The following is a 21,712-nucleotide window of genomic DNA, read 5'->3' as shown; positions in this document are numbered from 1 at the left end:
CTCTTGGTGTCAATGGCCCCCAGAGAGGGGCCAGGGCCTCAAGGTTGGGAATCTCCAGGGCATTTGGGGGTAGTTATCACAACTACCTTTCATCTATAAATCCCTTCCTCTGGTTCCCAACCCAATGGGTTCTGTCTGAGTCTGAGGAGATTCACAGCTCTGACTTCAGGGAGCCCCAGTCTGAGGGGAAACACAGCCCTGACTTCAGGGAGCCCCAGTTTCAGGAGAGAAACAGCTCTGCCTTAGGGAGCCCACTCTTAAAAAACACAGCCCTGCCCTTGAGGAGCTATGATATAAGGAGGGAGACAACCCTGCCTCAGAAATCCCCAGACTGAGGGGAAACACAGCCCTGACTTCAGGGAGCCCAAGCTTGAGGGGAGACATAGACCTACCTCAGATAACTTCCTCTGAGAAAATACAGCCTTGGTCTTGAAGACCCACAGTGAGGAGGATATACAGGGCTCACTCAGGGACCTGAAATCTGAGGGGAGAAATAGCCCTTCCCTCAGGAAGTCCCAGTGTGAGGGGAGACAGCCCTGCCTTAAGGAGTCCAAATTTAGGATGAGACACGGCCTTGCCTCAGGCAGCCCCACTCTGAGGACACAGCCCTGATTTCAGGGAGACAAAGTCCGAGGGGAGATAACCCTGCCTTCACGCAGCCTCACTCTGAGGAGAAACAGAGCCCTGTCTCCGGGAGCTCCACTGTAAAAACACAGCCCTGGAGTTCCTGTTGAGGCTCAGAGATAACAAACCTGATTAGTATCCGTGAGGATGCAGGTTAGATCCCTGGCCTCAATCAGTGGGTTAAGGATTAGGCATTACTGTGAGCTGTGGTGTAGGTTGCAAATGCCTCTCAGATCTGGCGTTGCTGTTGCTGTGGCGTAGGGCGGCAGCTACAGCTCTGATTTGACCTCTAGCCCAGGAACCTCCATATGCTGCAAATACAGCCCTAATAAGACAAAAATTTTTTTAAAAAATAAAATAAATAAAAAACATAGCCCTGCCCTTAAAGAGCTCTAACCTGAGGGTAGACAAACCCTGCCTCAAGGATTCCTATACTGAGAGGAGAAAAAGACCTACCTTAGGGAGCCCTCCTCTGAGGGAAACAACACTCTACTTCAGAGAGGCCAAACTGAGGGGGAAAACAGCCTTGCATTCAGGGGCCCTCATTTGAGAGGAGATGTAGCCTTTCCTTAGAGAGATTAAATCTGAGAGGAAATGTAGCCCAATCTGAGGGGGGACAGCCCTGCTCTAAAAAAGCCACAGTTTGAGGGAGCGATATAGCCCTGCTTCAGAAAGCCTCAGTCTGAGGGGAGATACATCCCTGACTTCAGGGAGCAAAAATATGGGGAAAGAAAGCCCAGCCTTAGAAAGCTTGAATGTGAGAGGAATTACAGCTTTGTATCCAGGCATCCTCATGAATCATCCTCCCTGAATCAAAGGAAATAAAGCTCTAACTTCAGGGACCCTCAGCCTGAGAGGACAAACAACTCTGCCTTGGGAAACTCAGTGTGAGGGAAGATACAGCCCTGCCTCAAGGAGTGCCACTCTGAGAAGAAACAGTGCTGACTTCAGGGATCCCAAGTTTAAGGGCAGTTAGCGATCTACTTCAGGGAGCCTCAGTCTGATAAAAGACTGAGGGTGTGTTACTCTGCAGGGAAACAAATTTCTGATGTTATAGGAGTCTGGGTCCAAGTGGAGACACAGACCTACCTCAGGGAGCCGCTTTTCGAGGGGAAGTACAGCTCTTCCTCAGAGAGACTGAATCAGAGGGAAATAAAGCCCTGTTGGCAGAGAGCCCCATTTTGAGGGGAAACATATAAATCTGTCTTCAGGAAGCCCAAGTCTGTGGGGGCGATACAGTGTTTCCTTAAGAGCCACAAATCTGAGAGAAACACAGCCCTTACTCAGGAGCATGAATCTGAAAAACACTGTTACTTTAGGGATCCCTGCTCTTAGGAAAGATCCAGCCTTCCGCAGAGACCCCAAATCTGAGGAAAACACAGCCCCTTACTTCAGGGAAACCACATTCTGAGGGGAGACACAGCCGATCCTCAGACGGCCTGTGTCTGAAACACAGCCCTTCCTCAGAGAGGCTGAACTGGAGGGAAATAAACACTGTCTGCAGAGAGGCCCACTCTGAGGGGAAATATAGCTCTGTCCTCCTGGAGCCCTAGTCTGAGGGGAGATGGAGCCCTTTCTCAGAGAGCCTAAATTTGAGAGAAACAGCCATTCCTCAGGAGCATGAATCTGAGTGGAAAAAACACCTTTCCTTCAGGTATCCTTATTTTTAGGGGAGTTCCAGCCCTTCCTCAGAGAGCCCAAATCTGAGGAAAACACAGCCCCTTACTTCAGGGAGCCACATTCGAAGGCGAGATACCATCCTGCCTCAGGGAGCCAGCAGAATCTGAGGGAAACACCACCCTGACCAGGGGAGACTCTGAGGAGATATAACTCTGCCTTAGGGAGTTCCACTCTGCGCTGAAGAACAGAGCCCTACTTCAGGAAACCCAAGGCTGAGGGGGAGAAACTGACCTGAAACTGACCTCTTGGAGCCTTTTTCAGGGGGAGATAACAGCCCTCCTCAGGAAGCCTGAATCTGAGGGAAACTCAGTCCTTCCCAGTAGGACTGGATCTGAGGGGAGATACTCCCCTACCAAGGGGAGCCTTACAATGAAGGAGCACAGCCCTGCTTTGAACAGCCACAGTCTTGGGGGAGGGGATATAGAGCCCTGCCTCAGGGATCTCCAGTCTTAGGGGAGCTAGCCCTGTCTTTGAGGAACCACAGTAAGGGGGAGATACAGAACTTCCTCAGGGACCCACAATCTGAGGGGAGAAACAGTTCTGCCCTCAGGGAGCCAGAACCTGAGGGGAATAACAGCCTTGTTCTCAAGGATTTCCATTCTCAGGGGAGATACAGCCTTTCCTCAGAGAGACCAAATCTGAGGGGAAACAGCCCTTAGTTCACAGAGCTCAAGTCTGAGGGTTACCTTAGGAGCCTCAATCTGAGGGGAAACACAGTTCTGCTTCAGAAAGCCAAAGTCTGAGGCCAGATACAGCTATGCCCTAGTTAGTGCCACTCTGAGGAGAAATACAGCCCTGAATTCAGGGAGCCCAAGTTTGAGGAGGATAGAGATCTACCTCAGGAAGCCTCAGTCTGATAAAAGACATAACCCTGCCTCAGGGTGCACCACTCTGAGGGAAAACATAGACCTGACTTCACGAATTTGAGGGGAAACACAGACCTACCTCAGGGAGCCCCATTATAACAGGAGATAGAGCCCTTCCTCAGAAAGCCAGAATCTGAGAGAAACACAGACTTTCCTCAGGAGTATTGAAATGGAGTTTTAACTAAAGAACAACTCCCCTTGGCTAAGAAGGCAGCTGCAAGCCTTTCCAGCTATGCTCGTCACTATACCACCCTTCTTGTAATAATGTAACAACTGTGTGCCCTCTGTCCAAGCCAGCAGCCCTGCTAATCAGGTACCCAGCTTTGCTTATCAGTTCCGCTTCTGTAACCTTGCTTGCTCAGTTTCTTAGGGAGGAACACTGTCTGCTTGGGGATGGGGGAGGTCTGGGATGCTTACATGGGAAAATCAAGACCTTGTGGTGTATAAAAGTTACTGAGACCAAAGACCTGGTGCTCAGACTCTGGAGGTGACTCCTCTGAGCCCACACCGGTGCTGAATAAACCTTGCTTTTCCATATCTCCGAGTGCTATTTGTCTCCTTCCATTGCCACAGTTTTTGCGGTTTCTGCAACATTTTGGTGCGTTGGCCGGGAATCCGACAACCGAGCTGGCCTCTTGTGCCACCGTTGTTGGGGAACCGGGAGAGGCCACAGTTGCCAGCCCGGTGGCAGGTGGATAGCGCGCACTGGCCATTTTGCCAGATCCAAACCCTCACTTGGGCTGTGCTGGCCTTGGCTCACACCGCTTCCCAAACAGACTCAGAAGGAGAGGGGAAACAGGTTCCAGGACAGCACATTGAACTGGTGAGTGCCCTGGGGACATCTGTCCGAGTCAGGACCCGTCATATGGTGGAAGGAGAGACTGATGACCTCTCAGTGACCAAAGGGGTCACTCAGGTCAGGGTTTGCTCCCTTGGGATCAGGAGGCTTGTCAATTCTGGTGTGTGTGTGTGTGTGTGTGTGTGTGTGTGTGTGAGAGAGAGAGAGAGACAGAGAGAGAGAGAGAGACAGAGAGAGAGAGAGAGAGAGAGAGAGAGAGAGAGAGAGAGAGAGAGAGAGAGAGAGAGGGAGAGAGAGAGAGAGAGAGAGACTGGAGAGAACGAGAGCTTGTGCTCCACCGTCCTTGGACTACGGAGTCAGAGTGAGTCCTAACCTGCAGTTCCGCAGCGACCCTCATACAGCTTATGGTGGCCCTCTTTGGAGGGATCTTGACATTGGGGTTTATACAGTCCCACCTATACTAAGAGGCGCCTGAAATATCTCCTCCGGGGGAGTGGTCAGGCGGACAAAGTGATTGTTACCTGAGGCCTTGTCCTCACTGTTTGTCTTGCATCACTGTCACAGGGTGGGACTTTACACAATGGGTAAATCGGCTTCCAAGCCCACTGTCTTAGAGTGTATGGTTAAGAATTTTAAGAAAGGATTTTCTAGAGATTATGGTGTTAAACTGAGTCCTGGAAAACTGTGTACCCTCTGTACCCTAGAGTGGCCCTCCTTTGGTGTTGGCTGGCCTCTGGAAGGGACCTTAGATGAGTTCACAGTTGCAGCAGTATATAATGTTATAACAGGAGACCCTGGACACCCAGACCATTTCCATATATTGATCAATGGTTGGAAATTGCCTATTTGAGGCCCCCATGGGTTCGGTTCTGCACCACAGACCAGGGACAGTGTAGGGTGCTAGTAGCCCAGTCCAAGAAGAAAACCTTGTCTCAAAAAAAGGTGCCACCTATTTTTCAAGGGGAACCTGAGGACTCGCCCCCTATGCCACCACCTTATGTGCTGCCAGCCCCACCTCTGGGAGCCGAAGGTCCCCAGATGCCAGATGGCCCACCGCCTTCTGTTTCTTCTCCTCCTTCTGCTTCTGAAGTTCCCAAGGCAATGTCACCCCCACAGCCAGATTCTCCAGAACCAATGAGCAGGCGCCTCCGGTCAGCTCAGGGAGCAGCCACTCCAGCATTGCAAATGCCCTTACGGGAGACACGGGGACCACTGCAAGTTGCCCCCAATGGGACCATACAAGAGGGAGGACGAGTTTTTTATTACCAGCCCTTTTCCACTGCTGATTTCCTCAACTGGAAGCACCATACTCCCTCATATTCTGAAAAGCCTCAGGCACTGATTGATCTCTTAGAATTCATTTTCCAGACACACTGTCCCACCTGGATAGACTGCTGGCAACTCCTTTTTACTCTGTTTGACACTGAAGAGCGCTGGCAAATTGTAACAGAAGCCCAAAAATGGCTTCAGGCCAATGTGGGGGGTCGAGCAGACTTGGCAAACTGGGTAAGGGAAGCCTTCCCAGAAGAAAACCCCCACTGGGACTATGACACTGAAGAAGGGAAACGTAACCTAGAGAGGTACCAGCAGGCCTTCCTACAGGGGGCAAAAACTGGGGCTAAAAGGCCTACTAATGTAGCTAAGACCAGTGAGATACTACAAGAGCTGAATGAAAGCCCAGCCAAATTCTATGAGAGACTATGTGAGGCTTTCCGAATCTACACCCCTTTTGATCCCGAGGCTCCTGAGAACCAACGGATGATAAATGCTGCCTTTGTGGGACAAGCCCAATCAGATATCTGTAAAAAGCTACAGAAATTAGAAGGATTTGCAGGAGAGAATGACACTAAACTGTTGGAAATAGCCAACAAGGTTTTTATTAACCGAGACCAGGTGGCCCGCCGTGATGCAGAAAAGAGAATGAAACAAAAAGTGACTCTTCTGGTGGCTGCCCTGTCAAAACCGGTGCCCCCAGTGGGACCACCCCATAGGGGACAAGGCCCAAGGCCAGGGGAAAGGAGTCCCCTGGAACATGACCAATGTGCTTACTACAAAGAAAAGGGACATTGGAAAAATGAATGCCCCAACTGTCCTGAGAAAAAGACCAAGGCCCACCTAGCCAGTACTGATCTAAGCCATTCAGCACCAACCTGATCGGCCTAGCTGAGTCTGATTGGGGGGACCAGGCTCTCTCCAACTGGGCCCCCGAAAGCCTATGGTCAGAATTCAAGTAGGGAGCCACCCCATAGACTTTATGGTTGACACAGGTGCCAAACTTTCTGTGGTTACACAACCTGTGGCTCCCCTCTCGGGGAAAGAAACCACCATTGTTGGGGCCACAGGTAACCAAACCCACAAACCCTTCTGTGGTCCTCGATGATGTCGATTAGGAGGCCATGAAGTAATACATAAATTTCTTTACCTGCCTGACTGCCCAGTCCCCCTGATGGGAAGAGACCTGCTGACTAAAATAAGGGCACAAATTTCCTTTTCTACTGACGGATCGGCCCAACTCAAATTGACAGAACCCCCCTCTCCTTTAATCATGGCTCTTGCTGTAAAAAGGGAAGAAAAATGGTGCTTGTACTCTCCCCCTTCAGAAATGGGGACCATTCCCCAGAACTAGAGACTAAATACCCATTGGTTTGGGCTGAAGGAAACCCACCAGGACTGGCAAAATGCCATGCTCCTGTCTTGATTGATCTAAACCCCGGAGCTAAACCGGTAAAGCTACAATACTCAATTCCCAGAGAAGCTCGACTGGGAATCCAGGTTCACCTGGATAGGCAGCTTCAGCACGGACTGTTAATAAAATGTCAGTCCCCTTGGAACACCCCTTTACTGCCCATAAAAAAACCTGGGAACACAATACTACCGCCCAGTTCAGGACTTGAGAGCCATAAATGAAGCAACAGTCACATTACACCCGTCCGTCCCTAACCCATATACCCTGCTAGGGCTGATCCCCTCCACTGCTGAGTGGTTTACTTGCCTGGACTTAAAAGATGCCTTTTTCTGCCTCCAGGTGGCACCTGCCAGTCAGCCCTTGTTTGCTTTTGAATGGGAAAATCCACATACAGGGACAAAGGAACAGCTCACCTGAACTAGACTCCCATAAGGATTCAAAAACTCTCCCACTCTTTTTAGCGGCGCCCTAGCCGCTGATCTGGCTGAATTTCCTGGACAAAAATTGGGCTGTGTTTTACTACAATATGTTGATGACCTCTTACTAGCTGGCACTACGGAGGCTCAGTGCCTAGAGGGAACAAGAGCTCTCCTTTCCCTACTGATGGAGGCAGGGTATCAGGTATCAAAAAAAAAAAAAAAAAGCACAAATCTTTAAAAAAACAAGTCAAGTATCTGGGATTTAACATCATGCAGGGCTGATGAATGCTGGGGACTGAAAGAAAGCAGGCAGTTTGTGCCATTCCTGTCCCTACCACCCGCCAGAAAGTTCGTGAGTTCCTAGGGGCAGCAGGATTCTGCCAGATATGGATCCCCAGGTTTTCAGACTTGGCCAGGCCTCTGTATGCAGCTCTAAAAGGGGAAGAAAAGGCTCCCCTTGAATGGGGACCAAGCCAGGAGGCAGCATTTCAGACAATCAAAACCAAACTCACTGAGGCTCCAGCCTTGGGACTTCCTGATGTAACCAGAGAATTTAACCTTTTTGTTCATGAAAAAAAAATGGGATGGCTTTAGGAGTCTTAACTCAAAAATTTGGGCCTTGGCAGAGGGCAGTGGCATATCTGTCTAAACAAATTGACTCAGTTGCAGCCGGATGGCCTCCCTGCCTCTGAGCACTGGCAGCTACCACCTTTTTGGTGAGAGAGGCTGACAAGTTGACTCTGGGACAAAACCTCAATATTAAAGTCCCACACTCAGTTGTAACCCTGATGGATACCAGAGGCCACCATTGGCTCACACATGCACGAATGACTCAATATCAAGGGTTACTATGTGAAAATCCACGGGTAAAACTGGAGGTTGTACGAACTCTGAACCCAGCCACTTTTCTGCCAGATGAAGCAGGGCCCCCAGACCATAACTGCTTGGAGGTACTAGATGAGGTATTTTCCAGCAGGCCTGACTTGACTGATAAACCACTCCAAAATCCTGACCTGGTTTTATATACTGATGGCAGCAGCTTTATGGAGGATGGAAAAAGATGGCAGGATATGCTGTGGTATCTGACTTAAAAGTGATAGAAGCAGAGGTGCTTCAACAAGGCTGGTCAGCACAGAGAGCAGAATTATGGGCCTTAAACAGAGCACTGGAGCTCAGCCAAGACCAGTGAGTTAATATCTATACTGACTCACGGTATGCCTTTGCAACTTTGCATGTTCACAGAGCCTTATATAAAGAAAGAGGACTCCTCACTGCTGAAGGAAAAGGGATTAAAAACAAGGCTGAAATCTTAAAGCTTCTAGAGGCAGTATGGGAACCTAAAGAAGTTGCAGTTATCCACTATAAAGGCCACCAAAAGGGAGACGACCCAGTGACAAAAGGAAACCGTAGTGCTGATGCAGCTGCCAGACAGGCAGCCCGGGGACAACAGCCAGACAAACCTAAGGTCTTGCTGGCCCCAGAAGTGCCAGCTGTCCCCAGATATTCTCCAGAGGAAGAAAAATGGATAAGGGAGGAAGGAGGAACTAAAACTAGAACAGGATGGTGGGTCACACGGGACGACCGAGTTTATGTTCCAGAACAGCTGGCCTACAAACCGGTCCACCAACAACACGAGCTAACCCACATGGGCAAAACTGCCTTAGAGACCCTACTGGGCCGGTACTATCTCATTGCTCGTCTTCCTGCACTCTGCTCCTCTGTCTCCCAAAGATGCATAACCTGTTTGCAGAATAATGCCTGCCAGGGGCCCAACAGACCAGCTGGGGCACAACACTGTGGACTGTCCCCATTTAAGGATATGGAAGTGAACTTCACTGAGGTCACCCCTAGTAAGGGGTACAAATATTTACTAATTTTTATCTGTACTTTTTCAGGACGGGTAAAAGCCTTCCCTACCCAAACTGAAAAGACAAGGGAAGTAACTAAGGCACTCCTGAGAGACATTATTCCCAGATATGGAATGCCTCTGACCATCAGGTCAGATAATGGACTGGCATTTGTGGCCAAAACAGTACAACAGGTGGCAAAAGCTTTACAGATCCGACGGAAACTACATTCTGCTTATTGCCCTCAAAGTTCAGGGAAAGTAGAACACATGAACCAGACCCTTAAACAGACACTGGCAAAGTTATGTCAGGAAACTGGCTTGCCCTGGGTAGACATGCTGCTGGTGGCCCTCCTAAAAGTGAGATGTTCACCCCGAACAGAAATAGTATTCTTGCCATTTAAAATATTATATGGGAGGCCACCTCCACTAATCAGTTTAAAAGGAAACACCAGGGAGTTGGGAGACTTGGAATTATGCAAACAATTACAAGGACCGGGGCTCACTATTTCTCAGATACATAAATGGGTCACAGACAGAATACCTGTGTCCTTAGGTATAACAGTACACCCCCACAAGCCGGGGGACCAGGTGTGGATAAAGGACTGGAATAAGGAGCCTTTGAGGCCGGTATGGAAGGGCCCCTATACTGTAATTCTAACCACCCCCACTGCTCTTAAAGTAACAGGAATAGTGGATCCATCATTCCAGAGTTAAACCGGCTGGCCCTGCTGATGACCGTGAAGAGTGGGAGACTGCCCTCAATCTGGAGAGACCTCTTCGCCTGACAATATAGAGGAGGAGACGATGATCTCAAAGCCCTGCTCTGACCACACCGGAAGCTGGTCAGTCAATGCATGGCTGAAGCTTGAGGAATTGGCTGCCTGGTAAAATAAACTGCCTTACCTACCTTCCACAAGAGACTTTCTTAGTGTTATATACTGTTATCTTATGACCAATGTATGTTTGCTGCCTGTTGCTGTTAATCTGGTCCCCTTTGGTTCTGCCAGGATTCACTTCCTCATGTGACCAATGCATTCTAGTGAACCGATCAGATTAAGGGGTTACATGGACTTTGCTTTACTCCACTCATTTCTCCTGTTCTGGAGAAATTCATGGAAGTTGTACTCACAACAGGACCACTTATTCTATCTGCCAACAGGGGGACCAATATACTTGCCTTGATCCACGATACTCACCAACTGAGGAATGGTTAGAAGTCGGGTGCTCTCATAAATCAGGGCAGCTAATTAATCGGACCCAAATTACCAACCCCAATTTGCCAGTATCAATACTTTTTGATGCCCGTGAAGCTATGAATGGGTCCTGGACTTCTACTAGACCATGTGGAAGCCCGTCATGGGAAAGAGAATATAGGCTCCAGCATAAATATATGTGCTGGGGGACCACCTGGAGCGGTTGCCAGGAATGCACTTACTGGAGCTGTGTGACCTGGGCAACCTGGAATAAGGGAGACAAAACAGCTGTCCTTCAAAAGGGTACAGCCCCTCCAGACTGTCAGACAAAAGCTTGTAACCCATTGATGGAAGAGGCCTAGACCCTGGAGCTGTGCTACATTTCCAGAGAATCACGTTTGCACTCCAAACTGCCTCTCACAGGGTCTTTCATTCCTTTTATGAAGAGATAAAAAACACCCCACCTCCCATTCTGGCCACAACTGAGAACTTATTCTTAGCCCTGGCAGAAACTGTTGCACAAACTCTCAAGGTCTCCTCTTGTTATATATGCAGGGGAACGAACACAGGAGACCACTGGCCTTGGCAAGCCAGAGAACTGGACCCATTAGAGCCTCATAATGAGACTGCATACCCCCAACTCACCAATGGGGTATGGATCCTCAGAACTGCTATCATAGGGAGAAATTGTCTTGTGAGGTGGGGAGGACGGTTTAATGCTTCATTTGGAAGCCTAACATGTTTAGGCCTAAGGTATTATAATCTGACTTCCCAAAAGACTCAGTGGTGGTCATCCTCCAATCTCTCAGAGCCCAAGCCTAATCCCTTGTCCAATTTTTCCCACCTCCGACAAGCATGGAAAGATATCAGTGCTAATATCCAATGGCGGGCACCAAAGGGATTATATTGGATTTGTGAAAAAATGGCCTATTCCATACTTCCCCCGAATTGGGCTGGGGCATGTGTACTGGGAACAATCAGACCTTCCTTCTTCCTGCTCCCACTGTCACTAGGGGAACAACTGGGAGTTCGTATATATAGGGCACAGGGTGCCAGAGAGACCGGAGGGCTCTCCAAATTGGAGACTGGAAAGATGATGAATGGCCCCCAGAAAGAATAATTCAATATTATGGGCCTGCCACCTGGGCAGAGGATGGCTCTTGGGGATATCGCACCCCTGTCTATATGCTGAACCACATCATCAGACTACAGGCGGTTTTGGAACTTATAACAAATGACACTGCAAGGGTCTTGACTATATTGGCCCAACAACAAACTAAAATGTGCAGTGCAATCTACCAAAATCGCTTGACCTTGGATTATTTACTTGCTTCTGAAAGAGGGGTTTGTGGAAAATTTAACTTAAGTAATTGCTGTCTACAAATAGATGACACTGAAAAGGTGGTAAAAGAAATTGCTGACCGCATGACTAAACTTGCCCATGTGCCTGTACAAACTTGAAAAGGATGGGATGCAGACAGTCTCTTTGGTAAATGGTTCTCTTGGTTGGGAGGGATTAAGACAATGGTAGGGATAATCATGGTTATACTCACAGGGTGCCTACTTGTTCCCTGCCTTGTACCTCTCCTGATAAATATTATAAAAGGTTTTATAAAAACCACGGTTGAAAGAAAAACGGCCTCCCACCTGCTACTTATCAGAGGCTACCTAAGGGTTATGATTGATGATGATCTCTAAAGGGTGCAGATGCACCCTGAACATCAAGAGGGGGGAATGAAATAGAGTTTTAACTAAAGAACAACCCCCCTTGGCTAAGAAGGCAGCTGCAAGCCTTTCCAGCTATGCTCATCACTATACCACCCTTCTTGTAATAATGTAACAACTGTGTGCCCTCTGTCCAAGCCAGCAGCCCTGCTAATCAGGTACCCAGCTTTGCTTATCAGTTCCGCTTCTGTAACCTTGCTTGCTCAGTTTCTTAGGGAGGAACACTGTCTGCTTGGGGATGAAGGAGGTCTGGGATGCTTACATGGGAAAATCAAGACCTTGTAGTGTATAAAAGTTACTGAGACCAAAGACCTGGTGCTCAGACTCTGGAGGTGACTCCTCTGAGCCCGCACCAGTGCTGAATAAACCTTACTTTTCCATATCTCCGAGTGCTGTTTGTCTCCTTCCACGGTTTTTGCAGTTTCCGCAACAGTATGAATCTGAAGGGGAGAAATAAAACACTTTCTTTTGAGAATCCCCCTTCTTAGAGGAGATTCAGCCCTTCCACAGAGAGCCCAAATCTGAGGAAAACACACTCCTTTACTTCAGGGAGCTTATTTCTGAAAAGAGATACAGTCCTCCCCAGGAAGACAGAATCTCAGGGAAACATGGCCCTGCCAGGAGGGAGCCTCAAGCTCAGGGGAGACACTGCCCTATCTCTGAGAGACTTTCTATGAGGAAACACAGCCCTGCTTTGAACAGCCACAGTCTGAGGGGGAAATAGGGCCCTGCCTCAGGGATCTCATCTTAGGGGAGACAGCCCTGTCCTTGAGGAACCACAGTAAGGGGAAGAAACAGCTTCCTCAGGGACCCATAATCTAAGGGGGGAAACAGCCCTGCTTTAGAAAGCCCAAGTCTGAGGAAAGATACAGCCATGCCTCAGGGAGTGCCACTCTGAGGAGAAAACAGCCCTGACTTCAGGGAACCCAGGGTTGACAGAGGTTTGAGATCTACCTCAGGGAGCCTCCGTCTGATAAAAGACATAGTCCTGATTCAGCGTGCGTCACAGTGACGAGAAACCTAGTCCTGACTTCATGAGTCTGTGAAGAGACACAGACCTGCCTCATAGTGTTACAGAAACTGCAGAAACTGTGGCAGTGGTAGGAGACAAAAGGCACTCAGAGATGCAGAAAAGCAAGGTTTATTCAGGGTGCGAGCTCAGAGGAGTCACCTCCAGAATCTGAGCATGGCATCTTTGTTCTCTGCAACTTTTACACCATACAGGGTCTTGTCTTTCCCATGTAAGCAGCCCAGACCTCCCCTTCCCAGAGCAGACAGTGTTTCTGCCTAAGAAACTGAGCAAGCAAGGTTACAGAAAAGAAACTGATAAGCAATGCTTCTAGCACCATTAGCAGAGCTGCTGGCTTGGACATAGGGCACATATAGTTGCTACATAATTACAAGAAGGATGGGATGAGGCCAGCAGAACTGAAAAGGCACCCAGCTGCTTTTTCAGACAAGGGGGGTTATGTCTCTTAGTTAAATCTCCCACTTCAACAGAGCTCCATTCCACAGGAGATAAAGTTTTTCCCCCAGAGAGCTGGACTCTGAAGGAAACAGTCTTGCCTAGAGGGAGCCTTAAACTAAGGAGAGATTCTGCCCTACCTCAGGGTGCCTTACTATGAGGAAATAGAGCTCTGCTTTTGAATAGCCACAACCTGAGGTAGAGATAGAGAGGAGACACCCTTTCCTTGAGGAGGCACAGTGAGTGGGAGATACAGTGCTTCCTTAGGTACATATAACCTGAGGAGATGGAACAGTCCTTCCTCCAGGGATCCGGAACCTGAGGAGAATAAGAGCCTTGTTTTCACGGACCCCCTTTCTGAGGTTAGATATAGCCCTTCCTCAGAGAGACTGAATAGGAGGGAAATAAAATGCTCTCCGCAGAAAACCCCACTTTTTGGGGAAACAGTCTTGACTTTACAGAGCCCAAGACTGAGGGAAAAACCAAACCTACCTTAGGAGCCTCAATCTGAGGGGAGACACAGCCCTGCTTCAGAGAGCCTGAGTCTAAGGAAAGATACAGTCGTACCTCTGGGGGTGCCACTCAGAGGAGAAACAACCCTGAATTCAGGGAGCCCAAGTGTGGGCCAGTTAGAGATCTACCTCAGGGAGCCTCAGTCTGATAAAAGACATAGATAGCCCTGCTTCAGGGTGCACCACTCTGAGGGGAAACAACTTCCTGACATTAAGAGCCTGGGTTGGAGTGGAGACACAGACCTGTCCATGGGAGCCCCTTCTGAGGGGAGTGTAGCAAACACTGAATCTGAGCAAAATAAAGCCTTATCCACAGAGAGTCCTACTCTGAGGGGAAACAGCTGTGGCTTCACAGAGCCCTAATAGGTTAAAACAGACATACCTTAGGAGCCTCAATCTAAGGGGAGACACAGCTCTGCTTTAGAGAGCCCATGTTTGAGAGAGGATAGTGACCTACCTCAGAGAGCTTTAGACTGATAGAAGACATAACCCTGCCTCAGCGTGGGCTACTCTGAGAAGAAAAATAGTCCTCACTGCATGAGTCTGAGTGGAGACACAGACCTACCTCATAGAGCTCTATTCTTTTTTTTTTTTTTTTTTGTCTTTTTGTCTTTTGTCTTTTTGTTGTTGTTGTTGTTATTGTTGCTATTTCTTGGGCCGCTCCCGCGGCATATGGAGGTTCCCAGGCTAGGGGTTGAATCGGAGCTGTAGCCACCAGCCTACGCCAGAGCCACAGCAACGCGGGATCCTAGCCGTGTCTGCAACCTACACCACAGCTCACGGCAACGCCGGATCGTTAACCCACTGAGCAAGGGCAGGGACCGAACCCGCAACCTCATGGTTCCTAGTCGGATTCGTTAACCACTGCGCCACGACGGGAACTCCTCATAGAGCTCTATTCTGACAGAGAGGCCTGAGTCTGAAACACAGTCTTTCCTTAGGACTATGAATCTGAAGGGAAAAAATTATTTCCTTCAGGGAGCCCCATTCTCAGGGGAGATTAACCCCTTCCCAGAGAGCACAATCTGAGGAAAACCCAGCCCTTTTCCTCAAAAAGCCACACTCTAAGGGGAAACATCAGAACCTGAGGGAACATAGCCCTTCCCAGAGGGACCTCAATCTGAGGGGAGACATTGTCCTACCTCAGGAAGCCTTACTATGAACAAACATGGAAGTGCATTTAAAGATCCACATCTGAGGGGGGAATATAGCCCTTCCTCAGGGAGCTCCAATCTGAGGGGAGACAACACTGTCCTTGAGCAGTCACAGCAAAGAGGAGATACAGATCTTCCTCAGGGACCCATAATCTGAGGGGAGACTTGACCTGCCCTCAGGAAGCCAGAATCTGAAACATAGCCCTGTCTCAGGGAGTGCAAATCTGAGGGGAAAACATCCTTACTTCAGGGATCCACATTCTCAGTTGAGAAAGCGCTTATTCTCAAGAGCCCGAATCCAAGGAAAACACAGCCCTGTACATAAGGAGCCAAATGTGAGGGTAGATACTGCTCACCTCATGGAGACTTATTATGAGACAACACAGCTCTGCTTCAGAGGAGCCACACCCTGAGAGGGAGATAGGGCTTTAGAGCTCTTCATCAGGGAGCTCCACACTGAAAGCAACAGCCTGACCTTGAGAAGCCACAGTGAGGGGGAGACACAGAGCCTCCTCAGGGACCCAAATATTTCATTCTAGCAGTAAAGTTAAACCTATCAGTGCTAAACATCATGAGTAGCCATACTCGTGACAATTTCAGTAGAGGATTTTTTTTTCCATCTTGACATATAAAGTATGGTTACAAGTAAAACAATAAATTTCCACTAGAATTCTCTAAATATGAGTAGTTTTCTCTGAGATTTAAATATGAATAGTTTTCTCTGAGATACCTCATGTAACCTCTGGAAAACTTAAAGTGAGCTAGATAAAGAATCGTATAGTCTTTTATCACAGCAGCTCAATATTCTAGGAAAACTTGTTCTTTTAACAGGGAGAAAGAAATCCAAATTCCTGTCTTGTACCAACTTACCATTAAGAACAAAGTTAATTTGTCTAATTACATCTAATACAATCATAATCAACTCTGACAACATACAGAATTATTTTTTCAACATTCCTTTTTTAAGAAACCATCTATTACTTTCTGTATACATATTAATTTGTCCAATATTTTTTATCTAGAAACAACCAACTGTAAGATAAATTTATCAGCATTTTTCTCAACAAAAATACCTCCATTCTTTATACTTTCTCTCACCAACATGTATCCTACTTGCTTTACATACTGAAATGCTTCCCTTATAATTTTTATATATCACAATTTTTAAGCCTTAAAACCTCAACAAAACCAACAAACAAGTGAACTGTTATACCAGCATTTTCTGATTGGCAAACTTAAGAACAAAATCTATAACCTCTAAAAACATACAGTTTTATCATAGCACAACTTCTCTTGAATGTGATACAAGATGTGTATTTAATAAACCTAAACCTTCTTCTTTTTTTTGGCTTAAAGTTCTATTAATTAACCCAAAGTGAAGTCTCAGGCAAAGTGGGCTACTTTTGTATTTCAAGGACATGACAAGAGTTAATTTCACACTTTCTCCTAGGTCAGAATTCTGAAAAAAAGTATTTTTATCAAGCTAGCTTTCCCTAACTGCATATGAAAAAATAACCAGTTTTGGAATTTACAAAAGGTTTAATCTTAACCATTTTTTCCGAGAGTTTGAAGAATACCGTTGGTGACCACAGACTATTTTGAAAAAATCATCTTCCTTTTTCTTTATTCATAGTTTCATAGCTAAAATCTTTCTAATGAATTTCACCTGAATTTCTCACTGTACAAAAAGGCAACAAGAATACCAGTCACACAAATGGAATACATACTCACACACCAGAAGACAGAACTGTCACAAATCCCCTGAGAGGATGACCAATACTGAGTCCCAAATACACACTCCCAACACACATGATCCTTATTGGCAGACATACATCAGCGTCAATTGGTAAAATGCCCAAATAGCACTTCACGCTCAAAAGAGAGGTTTGCAGGGTGCACACCAGTGGATTTACTCAGTCTTGGGGTTCATCAGCTCATCCAGATGCATTTTTCTCTCCCACCAAGGGAAAGCCTAAGTTGGCAGCCGGTGCTGAGCAGGGAAGAAACAGGGAGGATCCTTGAAACAAACAGTTTCGGCAGCTGAGAGGAGCATCCCTTAAATCCCCTTCTGAGGCCAGTAGCCACAAGCAGCAGGCAGGCTCATTGTGGCCATCCCAGTGCTATCATGGTGGTGGCTCTACTTGGGAAAACTTGGGGAGCTAGATATCACAAGAGTGCAGCCCCACATTGGGCACAAAGAATTTAGCAAACGTGGGTCCACCTGCTCAGTGCTCAAAAGCCAGTAAAGAGACAAGTCTGGTGGGAATGGAAAGCTTACTTTATTTTGCAGGCCAGCAGCTGGGAGAGTGGGTGGGTTCCTGTCTGAAGGGTGACTCCCCATGACTGACAACCAGTGGGCAAGAGCTTTTATAGGTGAGCAGAGGGGGTTATAGGCAGAAATAGCAGTCAGCTCTGACAGTCATCTTGAAATTGGTCTTGCACTGGTCTGATCGGCATCATCTTGATTATTTTAAGTGCAGTTAGTCTTCAGTTCCATTTCCTTGAAGCCAGATGTTGGAACTGTGGCAGCTCTTGTCATGATTACAGTCTGGTCCTCATGTAGTTAACTTTTTCTGCCTCCTGGGGATTTCAACATCTACAAAACAACTCAAAGGATATGGCTCAGAATAGTCCCTGAGAGGTCCTTGACTTCCCTTAATGACCATGCTATTACTATTTTGTCCTGTTCGATTAATTTCCTTTTTTTCTGCATTTTCTCACCTCTTTGATTAAATTTATTTGCCTTAAGTTTTTCTACAGACAAAAGACAAGCGGAGGACATGAGTGGGGAAGGAGAATAGGGCCCTACTCTGTGTCATACAGATTAGGAATATTGAAATAAGAGTACAAATGAATGCAAAACTGGCTTTTCCATAGAGGAGAGGTCATCCCTCCTGTGCACACGGAACTTATTTACATGTTTCTAGGCTAGAATGATTTTGCATTGCTATCACATATCTACAATTTACAGAGTTGCACATTAGCTCCTATCAAAAACAAAGTCAGAAAACCAGAACCAGTATGTTCTCACAAGGCATAGTTTCCCATTGAAGCACAAAATTTTCAGTACTATTGGCCAAGTGGGTTTCCCACATAATCTCAAAGGATTTCTGTAAAACCAAAGAGTGTACAGCTGTGTCCAAGGGGTTCTAGGTATGATGGAGGAACCCGCTAGGGGCTGCAGGGTGGGTTGTCAGGCTTCAAGGAGGAGCTGTGATGAAAGACCAGTGGATGAAAAAACAGGCAAAAAGCAGAGAGGAGGGGGTGCATCAGGAGGGGGGAACATATCAGTAAAGGCTGAATTAGTTACATCAGTTACAAGTAATGGAAACCTACATGAATTTGCTTAAGCAAGTAGAACAAGATCCTATAGAGTTAACAAGCTGATAACTAATAGAAATTTTTATTTTTAATTAATTTTTAATTGAATTATAGTTGATTTAGAATTTTTTTTTTTGTCTTTATAGGGCTGCACCCATGGCATATAGAGGTTCCCAGGTTAGGGGTCCAATGAGAGCTGCAGCTGCTGGCTTACACCACAGCCACAGCAACACCAGATCTGAGCCATGTCTGTGACCTACACCTCGGCTCACAGCAATACCAGATCCTTAACCCACTGAGTGAGGCCAGGGATGGAACCTGCATCCTCACGGATACTAGTTGGGTTTGTTAACGGCTGAGCCACGATGGGAACTCCTTTTTATTTTTTTTTTAGAAATTCTTGAACTTGGCTTCCAGAACAACAAATAAGGGAACAATTTGTTAAAACCTCTTTGCTTGTAAACTGCCTTCATTAAGTTTGCTTGCTTGCTTTCTTTTTCTCTTTCTTTCTTTTTCTTTCTTTCCTTCCTTCTTTCTTTTTTCTTCTTTTTAATTGCATACCTTCCCAGCTTCATGGAACTGGGCGAAGTTGTTTTATGGGAACTTGGAATCAGTTCCCTACCAGTGCAAGCCACTTGGAGGCTGGTTGGGACCACAGACCCTAAAACTTGTCCTGCACAGATGTCCCATGACAGACAGGGAGCTAGAGAACTCCACCCTCAGATCATGTTAAGTGCCTCCAATATGAATATACAGAAACCTAAATCTGACCTCCTTAGGTGAAGCCTAGGATTTAAGCCTTTTTGAATTGCATCTTGTCCATCAAAATTTACCTGTCCCATGTCCCATCCCCTTTGACCTTTCTCCAACACAACAGCTGGCTAATCTGGTAAAATAACTAACATATTAATGTGTTAATCACACACACAAACCTTGGCAAACATTCATATCAAAGAATCTTTTCGAAGAGGAGAGACTCTACTCTCCAGAATCTTGAACCCTCTGTGGACAAGGTTTCCAGAGAAGCTTTGGGAACCTGTCTCATTTCACTGGTATTTCTACTCCATAGAGGTCCTCCATTCTGATGACTTATTTTCAACTCCACTGTTTTCAGTGGGAGCCCCAGCCATGGGTCATGTGGCTGCATCACCACCAGGTGGCAGTGTCACCAAGTTCCTAAGGCCTTGGGACACCATTTGGCACAGTCAGTTTACATGCTGTAAATAAGTAAAAAGAGAAGGGTGTAAAGAATACAGCTGGGCTCTAGAGCCATCTAGATAAAATGAGAATTACTGCTCTGCCACTTAGTGGCTCCAGGCCTCGGGCGAGTGGCTGGATTTGTGCCCTACTTTCCTCTCTCAAAGTCAGAGCTAACAGTGTCACTGCAAAAGCTTTTAAACTAAGCCTCACTCTCCCAGAATCATACTTTACTGAGGGCTTGTTATGTTTCAGGCCTGCTCTAAGGTCTTTACATATATTATCTCATTTCCTCCTCAGAAAAGCCTGTGAAGCACATTCTATTATCATCCTCATTTTCCAGATGAGCAAACTGGGGCACAGAGAGGTTCAGCAACTTGTCCAGTGTCACACAGCAGAGCTGACATTTGAACCCAAGCAGGCTGGCTTCAGAGCCCCTCTTGCCTAACCATTATGTCATTCTACGTCTAACACCAACATATGTTACATTCTGCTCGCACTTTATTGTCACTGGCCATAGTCTGTGGCAGAGACTAAGTATTGGGAAGATAGTAAAATCAGAAGAAATACAAAGAGAGATGCTTCTGGAACAGGCCTCCCCAAATCCTCACCAGTTTTCCAGAGTCCATGACCTGGGGACCTAACACTGTTAGGAGAGTCTGCTGTAAGATGCTAACTTCTTTTGCATCTGGAAGAAACAGCTTCTACTACCTGTGAAAATTCTTTCTACTTCATATCAATGGAGTCTCTGTCCAGGCTAAGAGTATGTGGGGATTTGCAAGGGAGACATTGCCAGTTCTCTTTGGTGCCATTACTCCTTTTGCTGTCCATCCTCAGTGTCTAAATCTCATCTCAACACCCCCCTTCCTGTCTCCCAGTATATCCTGTGTTCCCAGCAGGCCAGTGCTGACAGGGGGGCTGTCTGGAGATTCCAAGCATCTTCTGAGCTGGGATCACCCTCTTCACAGTCCTGCGAATATTGTTGCTAGTGCTGTGCTTAGGTACAGGGTCTGCTGGGGTGGCTTCCCACTATGGAATTCCTCAGGCCAGACCTATGGAGGTTAAGAGTGAGGGTTCTAGAACCAAATAGCCAGCCTTACCCTTCAGTTTTGCCACCAGCCAGCCGGGTGACTCTGGGATACTCACCTAATTTCTTTGTCTTTGTTCCCTTACCTGGAAAATGGAAATAAGACATACACACCTTATGGGGTTATTGCAAGGGTAGAGGCGCTGACAGGAAATATATTTAGAAAGTATTAGGCATAAAATGATGTGAACAGCCAATGGCATATAGCAAATACTTGATACATATGGGCCTTTATTGTTTTTGCACAGAGGCATGTGTGTGTGTGTGTGTGTGTGTGTGTGTGTGTGTGTTGTGTGAAAATCTGGTCCAAGTGAGTGATGGTGTCAGTCCACAGTGGTGCTGTCTGAGGAGAGTGCTCCCGGCAGGTGGCAGCTGTGTCCTCCTATCTGACTTCTGAATCCTTACCCAGAGGCTGGCTCTGGGGCTCTCCAGACGCAAAGCAAGCATTTTCCTTCCTCTGCTGCTGCTGTGGGGTGGTGATGCTCCCAGGCCGCCCCAGGTGGCTGTGTCCTGCAGCCCTCCCTTGCCTCTGTCTTTCTCTTCAAGTTCAAGGTGAGGGGGCCTTTGAGATCCTCCAAGGAAGTGAAGTAGGGTAGTAGGGATGCCAGATTTGGCAACTAAAAATATAGGTCATTCAGTTAAATTTGAATTTCAGATAAACAACGAGTGATTTTTTAGTATGCATCTGATATTTTATCTGCAATTTAGGCATGGGCCCTCTTCACTGGGACCCCCATGTCTGTCTGAGGTCTCTGTCCTATTCTTTATTCCCCTGCAGGTTCCATCTGGCTGGTGGTGGAGGACCAGGGATACCCCCAGTGTCTACCTCCCCTGCTGCCCATGTGACTTCCCAGAGGTGCTCGCTTCCTTAGTCTTGGGACCCTGCTCTCCTCTGAAGTATGGAAAACTGGCTCTGACCTATCACAAGTCTTCCAGGTTTCTAGATTGTCTGAAATTTCATGCCAAGTCCTTCAGTTTCTTATGACTCAGTTGAGTTTTGACTTTGAAACCCAAGCAAGGTTTTACCTCTCTTGTTCTCTTATCCTGTCCCTATGGGATATCTTAACTGTTGGGCCGAGGGAGGAAGAATCAGGACACATGAGAAAATGTAAATAATATTTCCACATATTCCCCA

General features: G+C 47.1%; 1 long non-coding RNA gene across 1 annotated transcript; it reads left to right on the top strand.

Annotated features, from left to right (window-relative positions):
* The first annotated feature begins 3,638 nt into the window (after positions 1–3,638).
* LOC146397275 (uncharacterized) lies at positions 3,639–12,223 on the top strand. Its single transcript, XR_014822819.1, has 2 exons — positions 3,639–3,993; positions 9,603–12,223. It is a non-coding gene; the product is annotated as an uncharacterized LOC146397275 (long non-coding RNA).
* Positions 12,224–21,712: the final 9,489 nt, after the last annotated feature.

The sequence above is a fragment of the Sus scrofa genome, chromosome 13 (genome assembly GCF_054392235.1).
Source record: "Sus scrofa isolate SSC_HxYL_T2T_F1_AM1 chromosome 13, Sscrofa_HxYL_maternal_Yorkshire_Landrace_v2.0, whole genome shotgun sequence".
Lineage (NCBI taxonomy): Eukaryota > Metazoa > Chordata > Mammalia > Artiodactyla > Suidae > Sus > Sus scrofa.
This window is presented reverse-complemented; position numbering and strand designations above follow the sequence as displayed.